At 36.7% G+C, this 24,148-nt stretch overlaps 1 protein-coding gene and 1 long non-coding RNA gene across 7 annotated transcripts in view; one reads left to right on the top strand and one right to left on the bottom strand.

Annotated features, from left to right (window-relative positions):
* Pde4d (phosphodiesterase 4D) overlaps nucleotides 1-24,148 on the bottom strand; it is a 1,337,035-nt gene that overhangs the window by 816,539 nt on the left and 496,348 nt on the right. The window lies entirely within an intron of this gene.
* Nucleotides 1-24,148, top strand: part of LOC120885863 (uncharacterized) — a 222,604-nt gene that overhangs the window by 17,801 nt on the left and 180,655 nt on the right. The window lies entirely within an intron of this gene.

Genomic DNA, 24,148 nt, shown 5'->3' with positions numbered 1-24,148 from the left:
CTCAAGGACTATTTTCTACTAAAAAAAAAAAAAAAAAAAAGAATTCTAAAATTTCTAAGATCACAATAAGTCTTTAAGGTCTTTCTGTAGAAAAGGCCCATGGCCTTCATATCAGAAGTTGTTATAATGTTCTGTGGGTAGAAAAACTGAAAGCATCACCTTTCCATGAATGTGAGAGATCCAGGCAAACATGTTTATATTATGCCTTAATAAAACTTTCATTGGAAAGAGGAAAATGGAAGAAGTACAAATTTTCAATACATAAAAAGTAAACCTTATTTTCCATCATTGTGGTCTAGAACTTTAATTATAAATATTAGAATTTTTGTGAAAACAAATCAGGTAATTAATTTCTATATCATGAAAGATGCTAACAGAGTATGGTAAATATAATGTATTTGTTTACATTGGATATAACATGAGTATTTCTATATAGAAATTCTGGGTATGAATTGACATATGAACTCACATATACAAATCAGCTACAAAAAGAGCTTAAGTATGCTTTAAATATTTATCATTTTAAAAGAAAAATAAAGTTTAGTGAAAGAAACATGAAATGCCAATGCTAGAATCAGGAATAATAATAGCATTATAGGATGATCAGAATAGTGTCAGGATTTTTGTCATGTTTTTAAGATAATATTTCCAATAGTTAAAACCAAGCAATGATAAAAACAAACTATCAAATAATATCCATACTCAGTGTCTTCTTCTTGACTATAGATTAAGAATAGGTTCAGCTAAACAAGGTAAAATATGTATATTTCTCTACATAAATTTTGACTTGAAATTGACATTTTTATTTCCACTTGTGCAAATCAGTTATAAAATGATTTATTACTTACTAATAAATGCAAATACTACATGTTCTAGATACTGGAGTATGTTATAAATATATATATATATATATGCATTCGTACATTATGTATTAACATATTTATACACATATATATAAAACACACTCCAGTATCTAGAGTGGAGTGACACTCTAGATGACAGGAATATTGTTACCTATATTATATATGTTTATGTATATACACATATATAATACCTATATAATATAGGTAACAATATTTCTGTCATCCTTAATTATTAATAAAAATACATTCAGTCAAGAGGATGATAAATTCTATGGAGAAAAATAAAAGAGAAAGGATATGGAGTGTGGGAGAGGGGAGTGTGCAATTTTATAAGATGTACTTAGGAAATTCCTCTCTGATGAGCTGATATTCAAACAGAGACCTGAGGGAAGCTAGGGAAAGCATATTCAGGTGGAGAGGACTGTCAGGGAAATGCACCTGAGGTAAGGCTGGACTGCAAGGAAGCCCCTTGTGGCTGGTACGAGTTGAGCAAGTGAGATCAGAGGGAGTGTGTGTGTGTGTGTGTGTGTGTGTGCGCGTGCACGCGCACGCGCACACACACACACACATGTGCTGGGGGGATTTAACCCACTGAGCTATACATTCCCAACCATTCTTATTTTTATTTGAGAAAGGGCCTTACTATACTGCTGAGGCTAGCCTTGAACTTGCCTTCCTCTGGCTCCAGGGTTGCTGGGATTAAAGGTGCTCACCCCTACAGCTGACATGTTGGTGGGTTTTAAGAAGAGGAATAACATGGACTGAGTTATATCCCAGCAGGATCCCACTCTGGCTACCATGTTGAAGGTAGAGTCACAAGTGTGGAGGTGAACATGGCAGTCAGGAATTATTTTAATAAAGTGGACTCGACAACTTATTGAGGTTGCATCTTACAGAACACTGAGAATTATAAGCTTTATAGCAACTGCCTTCAATAGACCTTGGACAGGAAAAACAATTTTTCTTATTATTGAGGTTGTTTGTTTTGGGAAAGAAGACCATTTTTTTTAATCATATTTGGGTTACAGTGTAAGTAATTGGCATTGTCCTCATAGTAACCCAAATGACAATGTGCATTAAACATCTATTCATACATTTTAGTTCACTATGACTTTATGTTATTTATGACATTATGTTACATTGATTTCTGCCCTCATTTTATATGAGTTACTCTTCATAGAAAATAAGAGTAAATATTTCTCTGAAGGTAATGTTCATTACTTTATGACACATTTCTTTTTATTGTTATGAATTATATGGAATATTACTCCACATAAAAAAATAGAATTCTCTTGAATATAATCCCTTAAAAATCACCTTAGTCTAAGTATGAAACAGAATATTTACTTCTCAGAAATATTTCTGTGTAAATAATTTTGCCCATATATTTTATTCTGTCTTTAATTTCCTAGTCCCCAGAACTCTCTGTAATCAGATTTGTTATTTTTTTTCCTCTGTTCATCATCCCACACTATCCTTGATGTATAGGTAGTCAACCAAAAAGTATAATCCATTAGAAGATTTTATTCTGAGCTTTTATATTTGGATGAGCAAAGCACAATAGCAGACCTAGAAACCCTGTTTTGAAGCCTGTCTGATGCACAAAGACTGAAGGTAAATGGAAAATAATTAATACAACAAGCTCACATGCCAAGCAGAAATACTAATTGGAAATAACCACAAGAAAAAAAAAAAAACAAGGGTGTGCATATACTCAACAGGATTACAAGAGTGAGTGACTCTACCTTTGTGACTTTTACCTGAAGTTTTCTCAGTATGAGAAATTTTTAGTTAATGCAACCAAATTCATGCTCATGCAAAACAAAACAAAGACTCAGGCATATATTGCACAATAAGATGTAGTAATCCTGGCCAAAATATGATTGCTAACTGCATTTATCAAAAGGTACACTGTAAGGAAATGAGTTTTCCCAGTGTGAAATCAATGCATTTAATAACTACAATCTGGCAAGCCAATTCCATGTAAGTATAATGCAGTTTTAAAACCTGCTAAAGAATCACTTAATCATATTATTATTTCACTATTATTTTTAACATGGATATTTTGTTTGTAATACTTTTTAAAAGATGTTGGCTATAGGTATTACTAACATTTAGTAAGTATTTTCAAAAAACATAGCATAAAGACTGTAAATATAGTTTCTTTTTGCAAAGCTATTAGACTACACAGATTGTTTCTCAAAGATGTCTTTCACTACATGTTCTCACACAGAATAGGATGAAGGTCAAAGGAGAACAACAACCAGTGTGTAAATTGAAATCTACATTAGCATCCATGACTGGCTGGCACGTTTAGGTAGAGCTTCGTCCTACTGAGACCTAACTCCTAGGCTTGGTTCTGATATGTGTCAAATAGACTCATTCTGTTTCATGCTTCCAACCTGAACTCTAACTATCACCAGCTGACTCATGGCTTAGCTGGTCTCAGTGGGAACCAGGCCAGAGATTTTTCAAGGATCAACACAAAGCTTTAACTATTTCTGGAAAAACAACTTTAAAGGATGCAATCTCCCTATGGCAGACCATTAATCACCTTCTCTGACAAATGAGGTGATTTATTACCTAACAGCTATAAGAAGTTGTGAAAAGATATTAAAATGTGAGACAAAGACCTGAGTTCCAGTCCTAATTCTAGAGTTCTGAAACTTGTGACCTAAAATATACCAACTAGACTCTAATTATTAATGTCTTCATTCATTCATTATTTCATAAAAATACTTTTCCAGCCTACCCCTGAATATTTAGTATCAAATAAGATGTGAATAGATAGTGCTTTGTGTCTTAGCTTCCAGAACTTAGTTGATGCTTTCTTAACAAATATTCACTGAATAAATTGTCAGAACTTGGAAGATAGAAGCAAACTATTTCAATGTAATTTATTTATATTAGATGAGCATTTCTAGATGTTCAAAGTGCCCAATATGTTTGAAAATATAGATCTTGCTATATAAAGATTATAACAATTTTTAAAATTGTGTAGAATAAAACATAACATCTCTTCTAAGTGCCAGAAAAATTTAGTGTAATACAAGTACGCTTATGCCAATCAAGATAACCTATCTTCTAAATTCAATCTGTTAACTGAACATTAATATAATGATACATGGTTTTATAAAATATGTAATCAGTTTTAAATTAGAAAAAAATGTGGAAAATTGGAGAAAAATATCATTAGATATAGTACCAATAAAACATTGTCATTTCCAAAAATATTATTTTCCAATATGATCTTGGAAATGGAAAGCTTTATTGTCAAGCCAGTTATAGGAATACTTGTCTCTGCTTAAAATATGTATATATTGGTTTTTTTAAGGAGGCATATGTTTGTATAACAATTAAATGCCATTCAAACAATTGATTACTTAATTTAGATTACCCGGAAATCTTTCGAAAGGATACTTGACTCAGCAGTAGATTTATTTCTAAGCAGATAGACATCAAGATCTGTCATTCCACTCCCTGATCCCTGGCACTCACAGCTTCCTCACCTTGAATGTGAGCATGAACTTTAACTTGCTTCTAACACAGATGATGTGGTAAAACTGGTAGCCTGTCACTTTCAAATTCATGTCATGTTTATAAAAGTCAGTCTTGCTTGCAAACTTGCTCTCTCCTTCCCTGGTTGGATTCAAACAATCAAGGTACCATATTGTAAAGTATCTGAGGAGAAGTCAAGGCAGCAGTGAACTGAAGGTGGCCTCCAAGAGCTGATAGTGACCTCTGGCCACCAGCCACCAAGAAGCTGGATCTTTGGTCTGACAACTGCAAGGAAATTAATCCTGTGATTAACTTGAGTTAGCTCAGAAGTGAATCCATCACCAGTTGAATCTCTGGATGAAAAACGGAGCCCTTAATGATACTTTGAAGTCTTGAGGAGGAACAGCCAACCCACACATGAGCTCCTGACCCCCAGAAATGTGTGTTGCTTTAAGCCACTAAATATTGGAATATTTGAAGAAGTAAAATTATTCTGATAAAAGTATCACAGGATGACTCAAAAACATACACACTTTCATATAGAATACAGGTGCTTAAACATTAGCAAACTGGCATTTTGGGTGGAGGACGGTTGAATTATGTAAAACCACCATCACCACCATCACCTAAAAACTGGTTGAATTCAAATTAAAAATATTTCTCTCTAATTGTCTACATATGGATTTATTCAGCAAACTCCTTCCAGAGCTGGCTGGTAGTGCCAACAGCCTGTTCAGTCTATATCCATGAGACAACTAATTGCCAAGGCCAATCTATGAGTTTCAGCCTGGCTTTAAGATGTGCATGTAGAATAAAGCTATAAACATATTCTTGATTCTGGAGCAGAACTCTTTTACATAGTTTTTGCCTTCTCTCCTCCAACTCTAGTTATTCCTAGGGACCAATTAAAATCTGCACCATGCAATCTGCATGGATTTTCTAGGAGGCTTTTTCTTTCAATTAAATGTGCCAGGCTTTGATTATCAAACTAATTGGATTAACTATAGCTGTACCCACAAATGTTCTTCTTCATTTAGCTAACTACTATGCTCTCTTAAATTTAGGTCTGATTCTTACACTCTGAAAGCCATATCTGACATTGTTCCATCTGGTCAGATTTAGATATGTAAATTTTTATTTTAAAAATAATTTATTTTTATTAACATGTATAAATTATATATATTGATGGGTTTGGTATGATATTTCAACACATACATATAATGTGCACTAACCAAATTCAGCCTCCCTTTATTCATCCACCGCACCCCACATCTGGGCCTTTCCCAATCTCTAGTAATTACCATTCTTTGTGCAGGTTACCTTTTTAGCATATATATATATATATGTATACATATATATATATGTATATATATATATATATATGTGTGTGTGTGTGTGTGTGTGTGTGTGTATTATGTGGTTCTTGTTCTTGTTTTTATGACTTATTTCACTTAACACAATGTTTCCAATTCCTTCCAAGTTGTTATAAATGAGAGGGTTTTATTTGTTTTTATAGCTAAATAATAGTCCATTGTATCTACTGATCAACAGATATGTCTTGATATGTAGACCTGTATAACTAAGATATGTATATTTTAGCTAAGTAAAGAGTACCACAATAAAAACGGGTTGTACAAATACTTATTTGCTATACTGACTTCATTTCTTATAGAGATAAGCCCAGAAGTGGGATGGTGGGATCATATGGTATATTTATTTCTACTTTTTCCTAAAATGGCTATATTATTCTAGATTCCCCAACAGTATATGAGAGTTCTTTTTCTCCATATACTCTCCAACATTTGTTATTTTTTGTTGTTTTTTATAATAGTCACAATAAGTGGGACAGAGTAATATCCCATATTAAATAATATCAAGATAACCAAGAAACAATCTCATGTATTTTCCTGATGATTACCTTTTTATCCCTAAGAAGCAAAAGAGTGGATCTGGTAATCATGCATTTTCCACTCTTGAAGGAGAGACTTTGCTTATTTTCCTTCTGTTCTCAGTCCAATCCTTGCCACATAGTGGACATTTAATGAACAGTGGGAAATTTTTATTTTTTTAAAAAATGATTTGACCCATATGTGGACACTCTTTTTAACCATGAATATACAGATAATAATCAAGCAAGCGTTAATTTATAAATATGAAGTGTTTTGGTCTGTTTAGTGATAGAATAGGTGCTTTCTTATAACATTGCACTAGTATAAAGGAAGCATATTATATCTTTATTTATCCTATGCTAATGGTAAATTTTAATCAACATTCTCTGATTTAACAAAAGATACAAGTAAGAGTTAATGTGCTGAGATATATAAAATAACAAAATTGCCTACCTCATAGTGTTGGTGTGAGCATTAAATAAGGTATGAATGTGTAGTACTAAGAACAATGCCTGTCATATAAAACCCCCCTCAATTAAAGTTAACTGCTTCTAATAGCTAATCACATGCATTCCCCACTGATGTCAACATTTCTAAGTGGAAAGCATATCAAGGGTAAAAGTCGTCATTATTAGAGTTACTAAAGATATAACATGTCCCATGTTCAAAATAATTTAGATGCCAAATCATATACCTTATTGAAATGTGAAAACTTATTTTTAAAGAGGCAAAGGCCATAATCATCATTCATATAGTGATTTCATTCTCATTAAACATAATAAGGCTCAACTTTAAAAATCAAAAGTTAAGGTTTTTGAGAAATTCAACAAAAGGAAAAGAAATATACTCAGGAAGTATATTACCAGATATGTGATATTGATTCCTAGAAGAAAAACATTAGTTATTAACTACATCATGGATAGTATTTCAAAGAGTATGCAGTAAAGACTGGAGATAATAAGTCGTTCAACACAATGCCAAAAAAATTTTTTAAAGAGTTTCAACTTTGAAGAGGTTATAAGACACATGATTCTGACAGACTTCTAAGACAGCCCCACAGATAAAGTTGTGAAATGTGCTGTGGATGATAGTGCTCTTGGGTAGATTAATTGCTGGTTGTCAGTTACATACTGTACTCAGACAGTATTGATTAATAGCTTGAGATCAATCTGGAAACTAGCTCAAAGGAAGTTCAAGATTACAGTTCTATATTTTTATAAATAACCTGGGTGAAGATACAGAAGGCTAGTTTATCAATTTTGTGGATAATAGATGGCATGTTACAGAATAAAAATTATTTTGATGTGTTGAATAGAAGAAACAAAAAATAAAATTTAATATGTATACTTATTAAATTCTATATTTAATTAAAAGAAAAACTTTAAATTATAAATGAGATGTGTCTTTAAGCAGATTTTTGTGTGTGTGTGGGGGGGAGAAGGGTGGTCTTCTGACTTCTGCATGATCAAAATCACATATATGCAACCAAATGGCCATCCTGGGTGGCATTCAATATTGCTTGCTGATTGTATCTAATGCATCATGTTTATTTCTATTTTTTTAATATTAGCTAAGTATGGTGAGCCCAAAGATCAAAACTCAAACTTTGGAAGGATACTAAAAACTATGCACACTGGTGTCTGGTGTTTGCTGGCTCTGAAAGCATGTTTGCTGAATGGGTAGTTAACGGGTGAATAAAGAGGAGGAAGGAAAAATGAAGGAGGAGAGAACACGGAACAGTTGAAGAAATTGAAAATGGTTATCTTGAAGAAGGAAATTATCAGGGACAGGAAGTTGCTATTCTTTTATATCTTCACAAGAATTGACAGGCCTATTATTCTAGAAAAGAAAATTGGGGCCACTTGTTGGACATTACCAAGAGGTAGATGAGTTGGCTGCAATATAAGACCACATGGCATTAGCTGTGTTCTTAACAGTGAACCAGGATGCCCTGTGAAGCAATGAGTCATGTCAAGTATTCAGAGAGAGGTGGACGAGGCTTCAATGCAGGAACAGGAGAGGTGAGTAGATCCAGAGAGGCAACAGAAAAAGCAATGGACTCTGCCTTCAAAAAGATTCCTGTTCAACAGGAAGACTGACTCCTCACAAACAGTTACAGAAAAAAACACATTGAGGTATAGGAGCGTATAAAAGAAGAGGCTTCTGTTTGCATAGAGGTGATAACATATAAACTTGAAATTAGTAGAATTTTGTTTGATAACCCTTCTGCAATTGAGAGTGTTAGAACAGCAATTTCCCCTGCCTAAAATCATTCTCCTTGATGTTCTTTTCCTTGCTTTGAAACATACTTATTCTCTCAATCCCCAGCCTTTTCTTATTTTCTATCTCTGCTGTACTTTTAAGGCTTCTTTCAACACTTAGGCCTCCTTTGGTTTCTCTCTAATCCCAAACCAAGGAGATGAAACTAATTTATAAACGTATAATTTAACTATATTGGATAACATTCTTCATACTTCTACTAGGACATAAACTGGCAACCAAACAAAACACATTGCAGAGTGGCCAGAAAATACACACGGAGTTATATTCATATATACTAAAAGAAACTATGCAGAGTTTCATGCTTTAAAAAAAATACATGAATGAGAACATTAACAAAGAATGTGGTCCAGACCCATTAACTAGAAATCTTGAAACTTAGAATTTTTTTTCCTTCTCTTGATTTGAGTTGAGTGCTGCTTCTTGAATGCAGGTGGAGGTACTAATTAGTGTGAAGGAACATAAATCTGGAGAGGAAGGTAAATAAAGACCATATGGAAATAGGAATTTAACCAAAACAAAATTTCTTTTTGATGATATACATGGCTTAAAAAGTTTCAAAACAAGAATGCAAGCTAGTGGATGGGGGGATAGTCTATTTCTTCTCCTGTTGAAGTAAAGCTGCCAAGATGAAACATTTATTACTAAGGAATGTGATTGTCTAGTTATTCACTGCTTGAAAATGAAGTTTATATTTCACATGTGCTAATTTCATATGAAGTTTATACTCACATGTGCTAATTTCATAAACTGGCTTGATTAATGAATTTAATTGTAAATGTTATGAACTAATTTCTTGAATTGTATTTTATTTTGTTTATATGCTTAGAATAAAAGTAGACTTTCAGACTGAATAGTAGATTTGAAGCAGTTGACAAAGCTGTTAAGCTGCGGGACATGAGCAGAACATTTGGTTGGAGACAATGTGGATCTCACCAAAGCAAACCTGTGAAGAGCTCTGAGCTAAATTTCCTAGGCCGATGTAGATCTTAAATTGACCCGTAAGTTCATCCAGGGAACTCCTTAAAAAGCTCCAAGGCCATATTTTAAAAATGAAAAGACTGAAATAAAATTCTCCTCCCAGGATAATTCTTCAGATACACAGGATCTGATGGAGAATGAGTTTAATATATTTTCAACTTTTAAGGGAGGAAATAATGGAAATAGCCTATTGGTTACCTTCTATAGCCCTTAAAATTCTTTTGTTCTACAATACCTGAATTAGAACAAATATAGGATTGATACTGGGCTATAAGTTTTCTTCCTGGAACTATGTATGATTTCAGTCTCAATCTCTTTTTTTCTATCTTTTTCCTTAAAATATTTTACGGCTCCCAAAAGTCAAAGTTTTAAAATACCCCATCTCTAAATAATAAATCAAGTATTATTTTTGCAATTACTCTTCCCAATCAGGGCAGAGTTAAGTCCATTAATTTAGTGGACATTAATATATTTGACTGTATCATATATATGGATATATATCAAATATATATATAATTTATATATCAAAATCAAGATCAAAATTATATATATGTGTTTATATATACATGTAGGTATATACATGTAGGTGTACATACATATACATATGTGTATGTGTACCTCCATATATATTAATTTTTATTTGACCTGCAAATGCAGTCATTTTATATGTATTCATGTAAAAATTAATCTCTTTATAAAACTCTTATTATATGCTATCACATATCTGTAACTTAGGAGATGCCAGGAAGTAAACTATTAGACACTTTTCTACATTTTATTGCACTCTCCCCATCCTCAGATAATTTATAATATTAGTCATAGCAATCACTAATTAATTTCACCTATATCCCTTCATAAAGAAAAACCTGGTTTATTCCTACTTTATATAAAAAAGTCAATCTCCATATATCTCAAAACATACCACTTTTACACCCATTCCATTTTGATTCAACTTTTAAAAATAAACTTTGGTACAATTTTTTTATTGGTTTAAGAGTATTCTTTCATTTATTTTATATAATTCTTCTTTCTATCTCAGAATATACACAAAGATAAGCATTATGTCCCCTTTAATGTTATTTCCTTCAATATGCTAAGAGTCTTAAATTGAAAAGATTTTAGCATGTGTGTGGGCACATGATTAATAACATATGAAAGCATTTGTCTGTGAAACGTTTTCTTTCCATCTTTATTTCCATCACATTTGGAGGTGATTTCTCCAACATGGCATCTTGATGGATCATCAGTAGACCTCCTGTTTGTAGGCTTAGTGACTACACAAACCAAGTCCACCATATAGAAAAGGCCATGAAAGAATTAGGCACCTCTTCTCTGGTAAATGTTTTCCTTCAAAGTCAACTAATAAAGAAGCTCTAGCTACCCCTGATTGGAAGTCATAAGGGAAGTTTGAGTAGGACAATCACATAGTAAGAGGAAGGATAGCTTCACGCCAATACATACAGCTTCATGCCTGCTTCATCTCTATAAAATATAGTCAGCCCTTGTCTAAAGAAATTTGTAGTGGATTGAAAAACTGTTCTCATAAAAGTCATGTCCAGCTTAAACCTATGACTGTGAACTTATATAGAAATAGCATCTTTACAGATACTATTAAGATCTCAATATGAGATCAATATTGGTAGACCCTAAAATCTTATCAGAGGAGAGAAGGGAAGAGGAAAAGAGAAACAGAAAAAGGCCCCATGAGGTTGGAGGCAGAGATTGGGTTATGCTGTTGGGGGACAAGGGATGCCAGCAATCAAAGAAGCTAGGGGAAAGTCAAGGAATGGAATTTCCCCTAAACCTCCAACATGGAACAAGTCCAGCTGACATTTTGATTTCTGGTTTCTGGTCTTCAAAACTGAGATAAAAAATATTCCTGTTTTAAGCCATCCAGTTTGCAATAATTTGTTCCAGTAGCTTTTTTTTTTTTTATTAGAGAACCAATCTTTTTCTAGGATCTGAACTCTTCTAATGGTATTTGTGCTGAAAACCAGGTGGAGTAGGTGCCCGTTGTTCAAGAAGAAGATGTTATTGTTGCTGTAAGAAATAAACACGTATGGTCCCTGTTTTGAAAGAGCTTTCTACCCAGTGCGGCAGGAGCTTCCTATGAGAGATAATGGTGAAAGTTAACCATTGACTGACAACTCACTATAATCCTGTTTAAGAATTTCATATGCATTATCATCACATTTAATGCTTAAAAAACCATAAAGTTGCTACTATTAGTAAAACCTTTGTAGAGATAGGGGAATTGAGGCTGAGTGGAGTTTCATAACTTTCCTAGAATCAAGAGCTAGTAAATGGAAATTTGATTTTCAAATTTGTGACTTAAACCACTAAACTGTAATGATCCCTTCCCACAATTCTGAATAAGCAAAGATTGTGGTGATGCTTTTATTTTCATGCACTTGGAACATAGAGGAGGAAATGGTGACTTATTTCAACATGCTCTATTTCAACTTGGGGTGTGTGTGTATGGGGTGGGTGAAGGATTCCTGAAAAGACTGTATGCATCAAGCTGATTCTTGGAAAGACAGAAAATTTACACATGAAAGAAAAAGCCTTTCAGTTAAAGAGATTGGTCAACAAACATGGGGAGCAGGTCTTTAGAAGGATGCTCTGAAAATTCCAAAGCACAAAGGAGAATTCCACATTTCAATGGCTATCTCCCAGCCCCAAAGTGGCTAGCCCTTCTAGAAATGGTGAAAGGTCTTCTTTCTGGGGCAGCACCAGCCTTCTGGAACCTTTCTTAAGTGCTGTGGGACTCAGAGGTTTGGAGGTGGCATCTGATCTCCTATATAATTACTCTAAAATAGAATATAGAGAATTTGTACCTGGAACATCTTGTACTACACACAATAATACCTTAAATTCAAGTTATTTTCTTCAAAGTCCTGACACTGCTCAAATTAATTCAGTGGTTTTGACTGCTGTCACTAAGGCAGAGGAAAACATTACAATTTGAGAAGATACTTCCATAATTACTGATATGTCTCTAAACTAATGTGTCATTTGCTCTTCACACTTTAAGTTGGAAAGTCATGATTTCCTGTCTCTTCAATTAAGGGTAGAACTCTGTGGTAATGTCTCCTGAGTAAACATGATGATATTGAGAAAGGAAAATCATGGTATCAAATAGCTTTTGGGATTCTTTAGTAAAATACTATATCCATCTACATTTGAAAAACTCATTGGAGAAACCTTTCTGAATTTAACAAATGTTTTTAACTGATATTGACAGTAGACTTTCTATGTGTGAGGACTCTAAATGATTTTACCGATATTAGCTAAGTCTGCACATGTATATGAAGTGAATATTATTATGCTCATTTGGTTGGTTAGGAAACAGAATTCCCAAGGAAAATAACTTGCTGAAAGTCCCTTAACTGGCATATAATAAATTAAAGATTTAAACTGTTTCTTTTCATATTGTAATTAAATAAATGTAGCTACATGGTCCTTCCCTAAATATATTTTGAAGCTAGTTGCAAAAAGAGAAAGAGAGAGAGAGAGAGAGAGAGAGAGAGAGAGAGAGAGAGAGAGAGAGAGAGACATATGAAAAAGAGTAGATAATAATTTTTCCTATCTTATAGTGCTGTGGTCTTATATGCAAATTAGTTTAAACTGGCTGATCCCAAACTTCAGCACTACAGAACTCCTCTGAGGGACTGAAGTGCTATCAAGCTTAAGAAAACACTTAAAAATCTCCTTGATTATGGAAACTGAGGCTGTATTATAATCTAGGCAGGCATAATATCAGCAATAACAAAAAAGGTAAAACATTTTGCATAAAGAAGTAAAAGGAGCTAGGCATGGTGGTACATGCCTGTAATCCCAGTGACTTAGGAGGCTGACCCAGAAGGATCTCAAGTTCAAGGCCAGCTTTAGTAATTTAGGGAGCCTCTAAGTAACTTAGTGAGACCCTATCAAAAAATAAAAATAAAAAGATCTGGGCTGGGCACAGTGTCAGACACCTGTAATTCCAGCAGCTCAGGAAGCTGAGGCAGGAGAATTGAAAGTTCAAAGCCAGCCTCAGCAATAGCAAGGTGCTAAGCAACTCAGTGAGACCCTGTTTCTAAATAAAACACAAAATAAGGATGGGGATCTGGGGATGTAGCTCAGTGGGAAATCATCCCTGAGTTCAATCCCCAATACCAAAAAAAAAAAAAAAAATACAGAACAAAGGAGGAAGAAGAGAAGGAAAAGAAAAAGTAGTAGTTTGACCATGGGAAAGGAAGTGTGAAGGCCCCATGTCTAGAATGTACTTGATCATGGAAGGTCAGACAAATGGCTTAGAACTCATTGTATCATGCAAATTTCAGTTGATTTCTTCTTGTGCTATAATTAGCAACCCCCTCCCCCCCCACACACCCCTAGAACTTTCAGTAAAATTCTGTTACTCACAATAACTGCTGTAAGTGGTGTTTTGGGTAACAACTGAGTAGATATGGAGTCCTAAGTCTAGATAGTAGCAGAACTTGGATTAGATCTAGACTATAGAGCACAGTGAGAAGTGCCATCTGAACAGCATAGGATGTGTCCTAGAGCAAGGCAGAGGAGGGAGCAATCATGGGCAGGAAAGAGAATAAAGAAAATAACACAAAGGAAGCAGCACTTCATGTAGGTTTTGGGAAAGAGGCAGCATTTGAACAAGAGTGATGTAAGAGATTTTGATTCATGGAAGCTGGAATTTCAATCTGTGTTCAGGAAATATAGAAGGATTCAGAAGAAGTCAGACACATATTTTAAAGCAATAGAAGGTTTAGGCACAAAAAAAGGTTGCAGAGAGAAGATTTTCAATGAAAGAGAGAGAGAGAGGAGAGAGAGAGAGAGAGAGAGAGAGAGAGAGAGAGAGAGAGAGAGAGAGAGAGAGAGAGAGAAAAGAAGGAAAGAAACCTTAGATTTATTCCACAGTAAACAGAGTCTTTGGAAGTTTCAATAGAGCAAAATAATCCAGTGGTTGTTGGTAGGGGTCTGTAGCTAAGTAGGAGTTATAAATAAAGTCTGGAAATGAATATGAGGACTCTGATTTTAAATAAGTTGAGTCTGAATGTCTGGCAGGTGATAAATACCAAGCCTTGGGTCCACAAGACTAAAACTTGGGAAAGCCTTCAGGATGAAAGATAATGATTGGAGAGTGACTGTCAAGGTCTAAACTGATGACTGAATCAGAGGAGGTGGATAGGATTTCCCAAGGAGAGTAAGAGAGATGGGAAAATGTCAGAGAACAGGATTCAGGCATGGCTTGGGGAGAGAAGTAAAGAAAGAAATGGAAACTCAAGGCCACCTAAGTCAGAAAACAAGGAGAGCTTTTCAGGAAGGATGAATTGATTTAATGTGTCATGGAGGACAGAGACAAAAGAAGAAGAAATCAAAGGAGCATACTTTCTTATATGTTAGAAGAAAAAGGGATGATAGAAGATAAAGCCATTATGAATGATTTAGGTATGCACAACATATGGAGAAACTAATTGAAGCCTTTAAGTTTACAATGTGTGCAATTTGAGTCTTGTCAAGTTGGCTTTTAAATTTTCCCCATTTGTATTTTTTAAAAACCCTTGCATCTGGAATGCATATTAGTAAATACTGAAATGGACACATAAAACAAAACAAAGAATAGCAAAAAATAACTTCAAAGTCACTAAAACCTCAAAGGGTGGTCAAGGCACCAGCAGATTCAGCATCATGGTTCTGATGGAAATGCAGAAATCCAGGTCCCATTCTGTACTTCCTGAATAATAATCTACATTTTAATGTGATTTTCAGGTGTGATTCTTCATTAAAGTTTGAGAAGTACTGCTGCAAAAATTACTATTTTGTCTACACATAAGCTTAAGACTATTTATGACCACCAATTGTTCAACACTATATTTCTGGATTCCTGACTTTCAATTATGAAGTAATAATCAGGCTGTGATACTGAATTTTGGTTTCTAGGTTTGTCACTCAATCACTGTAAGAAAATCTTACTCTCTAGCTCTCAAATTCATTGTAAAAGGAGAAGTCACATTCGGTTCTATAATAATTCTATTTCTTCTTCTTCTTTCTTCTTTCTCCTCCTCCTCCTCCTCCTCCTCCTCCTCCTCCTCCTCCTCCTCCTCCTCCTCCTCCCCCTCCCCCCCTCCTCCTCCTCCTACTTCTTCTTCTTCTTTGTATTGAACCCAGGGGCACTTAACCACTAAGCCATATCAGAAGACCTTTTTAAATATTGTATTTAGAGACAGGGTCTCATTGAGTTTCTTAGGGCCTTGCCAAATTGCTGAGGCTGGCTTTGAACTTGTGATGTCCCTGCTTTAGCCTTCCGAGCTGCAGGGATTACAGGTGTGTGCCATTGTACCCAGATATAATTCTACTATTGTAAACAAAATGCCTTTAAGGGAATGGCCCCCCTCTCTTTAGACTCTACAATATAGCAATGACATCATGATGGAGAGGATACATGTTAAACAAAAGTAAAAATGCACAAAGCATGTATCTTGTAATGACAAAATAAAGGTAAAAATAAATTGGAAAGGACATTTTTAGAGTTCCAAATTTGAGGAGAAATTGTTATTACTTGCTCCTCTAAGTAGTTCAAGATTTTCTGGAGAGGCCACTTTTTAAATTTAGGTATTGTAAGTAAGGCAGCTTTGCAAATTTCTAAAGATGACAATAAATAGCACATAGAAATGCTCACTACCTGCCAGGTATATTTGATAATGTGCATCTCCTTTAATCCTCACAACAACCCTTAGAGGCAGATAGCACAGCTTTATCCACATTTACAAACATAAAAACTGAGTTTGAAGAAGTTAAAAATTTGCACATGATCATGCAGTTTATAAGAGGCAGAACCCATAATCCAATCCAGGTCTGTCTGACTTGAAGAATAGAATCTGTAAGTATAATGTTATCAAAGGAAGGATTATGGGTGAAAAGAAAGTAATATAAATAATATTAGCTGTATCTGTAAGCACCTTCTATACCAAGCATCATTTTAAGAGCTCAGTATACACTAGCACACTCAATCCTCTTGAACACACTATCAGATATGTACAGTGATTACCCCTGTTTTCTAGGTGGGCGGGTTATTCAGCTCCAGCTGCCATAACAAGATACCATAGACTGGCTGGCTTAAACAAGAGACACTTTTTTTCTTGGGTGCCAGCATCGGCAGGTTCTAATGAGAACTTACTTATTTCTATTTCAGAGTACAGATGGCCATCATCTCATTACATCCTCACAAGACCTTGCCTGGGTGAAAATAAGTGCAAAGAGAGATGGTCTCCCTACCCCTTCTTAAAAAACCACCAATCATATTGGATTAAGACTCTGTTTTTATGATCCTGTTCAACCTTATTATCTCGTAAAGAGTCCTTTTCCAAACAGTTTCACTGAGAATGGGGCTTTAGCATACAATTTTTTTTTAGGGAACACAATTCAGTCCATAGCAGTGAGGAATCCCTATATGAAAATAAATAAGTTCCTCAAGGTCACATAAAGTTTCAGTTTGAACCACAGAAGCCTGGCTCCAGAGACCATACTCAGCCCCTTCATTATGCTTCCTCTAAGAATCAATGAACTGAGGGCATTTTAAGCATGGCATAACCTTCTCCATTAATGGTTTCTCTGTAGTCAATACTTCATTACAATTTAGGTTTAACAAAATAATTTTATTCTACCCTAATTTCCTTCCAAATATCTGGTTCCTATTTATGAAATTGTAATAGCATGCCTCTTCCTTTTCCAATACCAGTACAACTAACATATATAACAGGGAAGAAAAAAGGTTATACTGGATTGTCTGAGTGCTACTAGTTTCTAGGAACAGATTTACTGAATGGCACCCTTCGATTTCATCCAGGGTTTTATACCACCTGTTACTCTACTCTATCTTTCACTTTATAACATTGCTCAGGGTCTATCCACTCAGTTAAGTCTCTATAAGTAATAATTAAAGGTGAGATTAGAGACACTGACTCACATGCTGGCAGGGGCACTAGTGTTACCTGCTCATGGGTGAACAGTCAGTTGAGAAGATGGATTAAAGCAGCTTCCTATTTTTAAAGTCAGTTCCAGTTCTTTGTAGACTTTCTTCCCAATACGGTCTGGGAGAAAAGCAATTGATAGCATTTTAAAAGTAGAAACAGGCTGGGGATGTAGCTCAAAGTGGTAGAGCGTTTGCCTAGTGAGATCCTGGATTTATTTCCAGCATTGTCACAAAAAGATGGATAAAATGCAATTGAGTGAAGGATACCTCTTCCTTACGAACAAAATATTTCATATAGAAGCATGGACAGCTAATAGTCAAATCTTTCATTCAAATGTTATTTCCTATGGTCCCTCAACACACCCTTTGCTTCAGCAAGGCTGGTCACACCTCATTGTAACCTGGCCACAAGTTCACAAATATCCTTCAAATTACATTCAAGCCATCTCTTCTACTGGAAATGTTTTTTCACCCCTACTATCTAAATTGCATCCTTTAGCCCAATTCAATTATCATGCCCTCTTGAATTTTTCTCTCAACCCTTCAAATTCTGCTTTAACTTTAATTACATACAAATCTATACTAGTATGTCAGTGGGAAGACTTCTAATAGTCACACATAACTGATTCTTCTTTTCTTCTTGGTGTGTGACAGAATTACATTTTCCTGGCCCCTTTTCAGAAGGTAGGACCATAAGACTGGTTCTGGTCATTGGATTATATATAGAGATGAAGTACTTACTTCTTTACCTGGATGGGGAATTTAATTACCCATGTGAAACCATTCTTGACACTAAAAAAAGACAATGTTGCAAGCAGTAGCCTGGGTCTTCCATCAGCCTAGGTCTCAAAGGAAAGGCAGAGTATATAAGGACAATGGGAATGCAGAATGAGCAAGAAATAAACCTTGTTGTTTAAGCCTCTAAAATTTATGAGTTTGTGTGGTAGGGATTATTATAGAAGAACCTAGTCTATTCTAATTAATATTTTCTGCTCTTCAAAATTATATACGTTATTTGGTTAAGGGGCTGTTTTTTTTTAATTCCATACTCAACATACACTTATCAGAGTTTCCTACTAAGGGGTAGTCAATAGCCTAGGCACTGAAAATACAGTGGTAAACAAAGCAGATAAAGCCCCTTCCCTCACTGTGATCATAATCTAGTGAAGGAGATAAAAGTTTACCCAATAGTTACATAAATATATAGAAAGTTTAAACCAAAATAAGAGCAATAAAGAAAAAAAGTCCATCTGACCCATCTGGAGGACTGTGGTGAGGTGTCAGGGAAGGACTTTTTGGGAAAGCAACTTTGAGTAAAGTTACGGAGACTAATAATAAACTGGGTTGTCTGGCAGTAGCCAGGCTCAAGGAGAGCAGAGGGTGTACCAGCATTGTGTCCCTAGGCAGTGAAGAGCATGGCTAACATGTGAAGAAATGAAGGGATGCCGTAAGGTGGGCCTGGGTCATAGAGAATGTTCTGGGCCAAGCCAAGGAGTGTGGACTTACAGTAAGAGTAAATGGAATGGGGAAGCCAGGGAAGGATTTTAAGATGATCAGGAGAGGGTATCCTGGGAGTCTCACTGTGACAGGATGAACAACTGTCTGGATCTGATGTTGAGACTCATGACAAAAGTCCTTGCGTAAGATCAAAGAAGGTCTTGCTACTCACAGAGATGGGGAGGATCCAAAGACAAAGGGTGAGGCACAGCCCTTTGGGAGAAGTCCAGAAGAGAGACTGAGCATAGGATAAAGAGGCATTTTTTAAAAGAGAAGCCCCTTTGGTAGCACCTTTCTGGGACAAAAGTTTTAAAAGGCAGTTAAAGAGTGGACGTACTTGTGCTGTGTAGGGCCTAAGCTTTATTGTGGAACTTCAGGAGGCAACAGATAAGCAGGTTTAGAGGTTGTTAGCAGTAAACCAAGCATGGCTGATAGTATAGGCTTCTTTCCCATGGTCTCCATGAGGGAGAGGGGTATACAATATGATTAGAATTCAATTTCAAAGATTCTTTTTTTGGATACAACATAAAGATTGGACACCAGTTTTTCCAAATTTGGATACCCCTTAAGAGACTTTTTGCAGTGACCCAGGAGAGAGATGAAGACAGATTAGACAAGATATTGGGGGTTGAAGGTGAGAGAAAACTACCCATTATTTTAAAAGTCTTGGTTTTGAATATGGCAGGGTAGTTGTTAAAACCTTCTCTAAGATTTTTGATTTCACAACTAGATTTCTAATGCTGCCTTTCTCTGAAACTGAGAACATGGTGGGATAGAAGGAGGTGATTTTTGGCTGTACTCAGAGATGCCTTTGAAACAGGAGATTTCAAAAAGGCTGAGTGATGTTTGGTGCTGGAGCTCAGAGGGAAGACTGAGCTGATGGTAAAATGTGTCAGTCTTGTAGGCACGTAGGAAATAGAACCTGGATATAGAAAGATGAGCTCTGAATAAAATAGATAGACCTATGACTTGAGAGACTTCAACACTTAGGGGATATAACAGACTTTTTTGCTTTAACAAACCTCAATGTCTGTCTAATTCAGCATCTCGCCACTCTGCTAAGCAGTTTCTGTGGCTGGTTCTTTTCTCCTGTGTATGGGTTATGCTCCCTTGCTTCTTTCCATGCCTATTCATTTTCCATTATATACCAGATGTTATAGGTAATATATTGAAGCAATTTGGTGTCCTCCCTGCTACCACTTTGCACTTGACATTATTTGATTGTGTTTTTGTCTAGTGACTAGATTATTTTTTTTAGAGAGAGAGAGAGAGAGAGAGAGAGAGAGAATTTTTAATATTTATTTTTTTTAGTTTTCGGCGGACACACATCTTTGTTTGTATGTGGTGCTGAGGATCGAACCCAAGCCACACGCGTGCCAGGCGAGCATGCTACCACTTGAGCCACATCCCCAGCCCTAGTGACTGGATTATTTAAATAAAGTCAACTTCCCTCACAGTGTTAAGTCCCTGTGTTTACTCCCTAAGAAGGCATATTTTGGGTATATCCACAGACACCTGGCTTGAGATTGATACAGGTAGGGTTCTCTCTCCTAGATCACATTCAGCTGTTAAGCTCCACTAATTGATGGAGAATTGCTGCATTGTTTTCAACAAAGCTCTGAGGGCATCAATCCTTCGACAATCTAAAACAAACAAACTGTGGCTCCTTTGATGGCACAGTTCAGAAGTCAGTGTTCAGTATTTGTTGTGTCCTGGGCAGGGCTCCTCCCAGCTCTTATCCCCAGTTCTCCCCTGCAAACTAATATGCAATTTAGCCTTTATCTCAGCTTTCCTCTCAACTGCCTTTTACCACAGTTCCTACTATTCTTTTCTATTAATTTATTTATTATAATTAGGTATATGTGACAGCAGAATGCATTTTGATTTATTGTACACACCTGCAGCACAACTTTTCATTTATCTTATTATACATGATGTAGCATCACACCATATGTGCAGTTATACATGCATCTAGGGTAATGATGTCCATCTCTTTCCACCTTGTTTCCTACCCCCATGCACCCTCTCCACCCTCATTCCCCTTTGCCTAATCAGAGTTCCTCCATTTTTTTCCTATGCCTCCTTCCTCCCCTTTATGGATCAGCATCCACTTATCAGAGAGAACATTCAGCCTTTGGTTTTTTGGGATTGGCTTCCTTTGCGTAGCATGATATTCTCCAACTCCATCCATTTACCTGCAAATGTCATAATTTTATTCTCTTCAATGCTGAGTAATATTCCACTGTGTACATATAATACAGTTTCTTTGTCCATTCAACTACTGAAGGGCTTCCACAGTTTAGATATTGTGAATGGAGCTGCTATGAACATTGATGTGGCTGCGTTCTATAGTATGCTGATTTTAAGTCCTTTGGGTATAGACTGAGGAGTAGGATAACTGGGTCAAATGGTGGTTTCCTGAGGAATCTCCATACTGCTTTCCATAGTGGTATTTTATTGATTGTTTCAGATGAAGACAATTTCTATGGAAAGAGATGTGGAACTATTTGTTTTATGAATTGTTTCTTTCCCAAGGGGAAAAAAATATATATAATCTAAAGCACTGGAGATGGAGGTGAAGATAATGGCAAGCCTCTCTCAGGGTGACTGGGAGACAGAGAATGTAAACTTAGTTGGAAGGGATGACAGGCAGGAGGCAGAACCTGCTGTGGAACCACCATTTCAGGAACTTGGGCAAGGATGACAAGGAGCTCAATGTTTTCAGCAGGCTATTGCCAAGGCTGGGCCTCCATTCAATGGTTGAGGGGTGGATGGAAGAAGGGAGCAACCCAACAGCTCACCAACAGCTTACTCTTAGCACAAGTAAGGCAGGGGTCGGGAGAGCAGGATGAGAAATGCTGAAATATGCTCCTCCCAGAAAGAAATCCCTCTGGCTGGGAGATATGGGTGTCGGGAGGGGAGCTCTATATTTTCGGCAACACCAATCTAGAACAGAACCTCTACCTCATGATCTGGGAAAGGAGTGGGGGCGAGAGGTATTAGCTCAAATACCACAGAATCCCACTTATCTTACTGAGTCTGAATAGATGTTTCTAAGTTGGTGTTTCTTCATTTGCTGGTTATCCTTAGGACCATTTCTACAGGCTCTAAATGACTGGGAGTTTTGCTTGTTTGTAGTTTTTAGCAGATTCAGTGTAGAATGAACCCACAGAGCCCCCTAAGCAGTCCTGCCAAGTTGTTCCCTTCCCTGTCTAGATCTGGACTCCTTCCACATAACTCAGGCATTGGCCAAAAGGTTGCTAGCAGATGAGCTACCAGCAGAAGCTTAGTGTCCTCTGTGAGGTTTCCCCTTTGGCTGATGAAAACATTTTCATGAGTACTTAGATGAGTCTGAGCTAGTATCCTGGAGGATGGCGGGTCTACATGGAGAGGAAGTCCACCTGTCGCCTGGGTCCCGGACATCACAGAATGGGTCAAGACAGCACAGCTTTAGACGAACCAGGGGAATATTCCAGGGCAGGGGTTCTAAAGCACTGGATTCTGCTGAGAGTTCAAGGAAGAGAAGGATTGAAAAATCCATTATGTTTAGAGATATTAAGCTTGTTGTTCATCTAAATAAGGACCAATTTATCAGTGGCATGGGGACAAGAGACATAGTAAATAGGTTCAGTCCTGAGAGGGAACAAAGGAAGTAGGGCCAATGAGAACAGTCATAACTGGAGAAATGTGGTTTTGCTAGAAGATGAGCAATGGTACAAGAATTAAAACAGGGGCTGTCATTGGAGAGCATTTTATGCCCCCTAGGGGACATTTATCAATGTCTAAAGAAATTTTGATGGGAGGGGCAGTATTCTCACAAGTAAAGGCCAGGAATACTTCTCAACCTTCTACAATGTGCAGAACATCCCCCAAATGAGTTGCCCAGCCCTGCTGGGTGTGGTGGTACATGCCTGCAGTCCCAACTAGTGGGAAACTGAGGCAGGGAAATTACTTGATACCAAGGGTTTTTTCTATTTCTTCAAAATAGAAAAAAAAAGAGGAGGAGGAGAAGAATTACCCAACTCAAAATGTCAAAAGAAACACTATTGTAAAGGAAAAGGTAGTTGAGGGTGAGGTTTTGGTTCTGATTGTTTTAAACACATGGTACTTGAGTATATTTTGATTCTCATGGCAAAGTGCCAATTAGGGAGGGAGAGGTTCAATGTACAGAAGAAAAAGGTGTAGTTTTATGTGGGGAAGAATTACTACTATCCATTTTTATAAATGAGGACACTAAGATCCTGAGAGGGAAACAGTTTTTCTCAGGAGGGAAAGTCAGTGAGAGGTGGAGTATTGATTCAGAGTTTGGCTGAGGTGATAGGCCAAGTCCCTAGAGGGGCTCTTGGACCTTCTGCATCCTGCCAACCACAGCCATTGCATCAACGAACCCAGCCACTCTAATATCAAAAATATCTCTCACTCACCTTCTGAAAGCTCTGCACTTCCCTTTGACCCACATTTTCTTTTCTGAACCATGTTTTTAGCTTGTTATTAAGGCTGACTGTATCACAGTGAAGAGGACTTTCACCTACAGTTGAGGCCATTTGTGACCATTTGGCCTCTGCCATCTGGCAAGCATCATTTCCTCTTTGGGACCCATCTGCCCAAAGAGCTGCCCAGCCCCTGCACACACCTATTCTACCTTTCTTGAAAGGCCCCACAATCTCACTATAGCACAGAAGAATGGGCCAACTCACTTGAAGCTGAGCTCTTTCCTGGGTCTGGTTTAAGACTCGGATCCTTTGTTGTTCTACTTGCCCCCAACCCCTAAGGATGATGTTGCAGAATTTTAAACACTGCCACTTTATAGCATCCACAGATCTTAATCGCCCAGCAACAACTATGCAGTTAGTTGAGTGCCCTAGAAGCACTTATACTGTGCCCCAGGGACTATTATGTCAGGCTAAGGCAAGCAATAAAATGAACAGCAAATCAGGAAACGCGGGGAGGGAAGGTCACCTGGAGCCAAATGACACATTACTATGCTGACATATCTGTGGAAGAAACTTTTAAAACCTATACCCACAGGACACCTTCAGGCAGCTCCCTGAAGTATCCCGGGAGCTTCTGCTTTCCTCCCAAGGAGTTTGTCTGGACTCAGGAGACTAAAGGAGTGTTAACTTAATACTGTGGAGTAAACTGTGGAAGTCACAAATCCACTTTCTTGC

Source organism: Ictidomys tridecemlineatus, chromosome 1 (genome assembly GCF_052094955.1).
Source record: "Ictidomys tridecemlineatus isolate mIctTri1 chromosome 1, mIctTri1.hap1, whole genome shotgun sequence".
NCBI classification, from domain to species: domain Eukaryota; kingdom Metazoa; phylum Chordata; class Mammalia; order Rodentia; family Sciuridae; genus Ictidomys; species Ictidomys tridecemlineatus.
Note: the sequence above shows the minus strand (reverse complement) of the source record. Positions and strands in the feature narration are given on the sequence as shown.